General features: G+C 45.1%; 1 long non-coding RNA gene across 1 annotated transcript in view; it reads right to left on the minus strand.

The window, feature by feature from the left end:
- The window catches only part of LOC117941197, a 4,889-nt gene that overhangs the window by 949 nt on the left and 1,088 nt on the right, over positions 1–2,852 (minus strand). Inside the window, exons 2-3 of the long non-coding RNA XR_004655873.1 lie at positions 624–707; positions 515–579 (exon numbers count right to left, since the gene is read on the minus strand). This is a non-coding gene — a long non-coding RNA (uncharacterized LOC117941197). The remainder of the gene's footprint in view (positions 1–514; positions 580–623; positions 708–2,852) is intronic.

The raw sequence follows: 2,852 nt of genomic DNA on the forward strand, positions 1-2,852 counted from the left end.
AACAGCTTTATGTGATAATATAAGAGACGTTAGAGGTGTCAGAGTAAAGGCTCTAACAGCTTTTATAACTCTGATCTCCAGATCAACATGAAGAGCTCTATCTTTGCCGGTGTTCTGCTGATCTCGGCTGTCTTGGTCTCCGTTGAGGGACAGAGTTGGGAGGAGTTTCAACGTAAGCACATCAACGCTGGGATGACTCATATAAAATGTACCGAGGTGATAAGAAACAGAACTATCGTGGACCCTCCGAACCGCTGCAAGGTGATCAACACCTTCATCACATATGATGTGAACGCTGTCTTAGCCGTCTGTGCTGAGGGGGGGGGGAAGCAAGATCGCAATGGTTATACAATTAGCAAAGCTACTTTTAACATCATCGACTGTAAGCAGCAGAACCAGAACCAGGTTCCACCGGCCGTTCCCCCCAACTGTCTGTACAATGGTAAAGCTTGTACCAAAAAGATTAAAGTCCGGTGTGAGGTTGACGAACATGACCCTGATCCCAAACCTAAACCTGTTCACTTTCATGGAAGTTGTTCATCTGTTACTCCCTGATGTACCAGAGTAATCTATTACTACCTGATGTACCAGAGTAATCTATTACCAGAGTAATCTATTACTACCTGATGAACCAGAGTAATCTATTACCACCTGGTGTACCAGAGTAATCTATTACTACCTGATGTACCAGAGTAATCTATTACTACCTGACTTACCAGAGTAATCTATTACTACTATAGTAATATGTTTGAATAAAAAACGTTACACTTGTTAACTCTGTGTCTGTTTTTATTGAAGTCATTCATAAAAACTACAGAGACAATATAATTATTATTATGAAAATAAGAATTTGTTTAACATAACGTTAAATTCAGCTCAGTCTGGCCTTAAGCTCTAAAACACTAAAACACTGAAACACTGAAACACTGAAACAGTGTTCAGTTTCAGTAGAAAACAATAATTAAGTAAGTAAGTAAGTAAAAGTTTATTTAGATAGCACCTTTCACAGGTATAGGGCCACAAAGTGCTTCACAACAAAAACATTAATATCATAAAATACACACAATAAAAGCATAGACAGTACATGATTCAATTCAATTCAATTTTATTTATAGTATCAATTCATAACAAGAGTTATCTCAAGACACTTTACAGATAGACCACACTCCAGAATTTACAAGAACCCAACAGTTCTAGTAGTCTCCTCCAGAGCAGCAACAGGGCCACAGTGGAGAGGAAAAACTTCCTTTTAGGCAGAAACCTCGGTCAGACCCAGACCCAGACCCAGATCCAGACCCAGACCCAGACCCAGACCCAGGCCCAGACCCAGACCCAGGCTCTTGGTAGGCGGTGTCTGACGACCGGTTGGGGTTAGAATGAAGAGTGGAAATAACAAAAATAGAAAAATTAGTAGTCTGTAGCAGTTCTTTGTAGTAGTTCATGGCATAGCAGGACGCTGTGCGGCATTACAAGGCACAGCCGGACGTAGCAGGACGTAGCAGGACGTAGCAGGGCGTAGCAGGACGTAGCAGGACGTAGTAGGGCGTAGTAGGGCACTGCAGTGTAGCAGGACGTAGCAGGATGTAGCCGGACGTAGCAGGACATAGCAGGACGTAGCAGGACGTAGCTGGGCACTGCAGTGTAGCAGGACGTAGCAGGATGTAGCAGGACGTAGCAGGACATAGCAGGACATAGCAGGACGTAGCAGGACGTAGCAGGGCACTGCAGTGTAGCAGGACGTAGCAGGGCGTAGCAGGACACAGCAGGACGTAGCAGGACGTAGCAGGACGTAGCAGGACACAGCAGGACGTAGCAAGACGTAGCAGGGCGTAGCAGGGCGTAGCAGGGCGTAGCAGGACGTAGCAGGACGTAGCTGGGCACTGCAGTGTAGCAGTAGAACATGGCATCACAGAACATGGAGCGGGACCAAGGCGACAGTTGCTACCCTGATTTTGGAGTCTCTCTGATCCAAGGGAACATGCTGGGGGAAAAGAACATAAGGACTCCGGGGAATGACTCCCCAGAGCTAGGTTAGTAAGTAGGTTAGTAACTAGGTTGGTAACTAGGTTAGTAACAAGCATTTCTGGGACATGGATGCAGATAAATGAAAAGATGGAAAGATAGAGGAGAGAGGAGTATCAAAATAAGTCCCCAGCTGTCTAAAACTATTATTACAGCAAAACCAAGAGAGACAAGGTAAAGAGAGCTCCAGCCCGGTCGGGCTAGAACTCTCCCCAACCGGATCGGGCTGTATGCCAAGTCTCCCTTTAGTGTTATTACATGATAGATAAATCTGACAACTATGAAGAGAAGCAGGTGGGCCGGGTTAGGCGGACGCTGCGACTCCTCACTCCCTAACAATATTCGATTCTATGCCCTAACTATAAGCTTTATCAAAAAGGAAAGTCTTAAGCCTACTCTTAAATGTGGAGACGGTGTCTGCCTCCCGGACCCAAACTGGAACCTGGTTCCACAGGAGAGGAGCCTGATAACTGCAAGCTCTGGTCCCTGGACCCAGACTGGAACCTGGTTCCACAGGAGAGGAGCCTGATAGCTGAACGCTCTGGCTCCCGTTCTACTTTTAGAGACTCTAGGAACCACCAGTAATCCTGCATTCTGGGAGCGTAGTGCTCTTGTAGGGTTGTAAGGTACTACGAGCTCTTTAAGATAAGATGGAGCCTGACCATGAAGAGCTTTGTAGGTCAGGAGAAGGGTTTTAAATTCTATTCTAAATTTTACAGGAAGCCAATGCAGAGAAGCTAAAACATTAGCTTCATCATTTTTAGACAGGATATTCCTGATTTTTGCAATATTACGTAGGTGAAAAAAGGCGATCCTTGAAATTTGCTTTA

This window comes from Etheostoma cragini, unplaced genomic scaffold (genome assembly GCF_013103735.1).
Source record: "Etheostoma cragini isolate CJK2018 unplaced genomic scaffold, CSU_Ecrag_1.0 ScbMSFa_4654, whole genome shotgun sequence".
Classification (NCBI taxonomy): Eukaryota; Metazoa; Chordata; class Actinopteri; order Perciformes; family Percidae; genus Etheostoma; species Etheostoma cragini.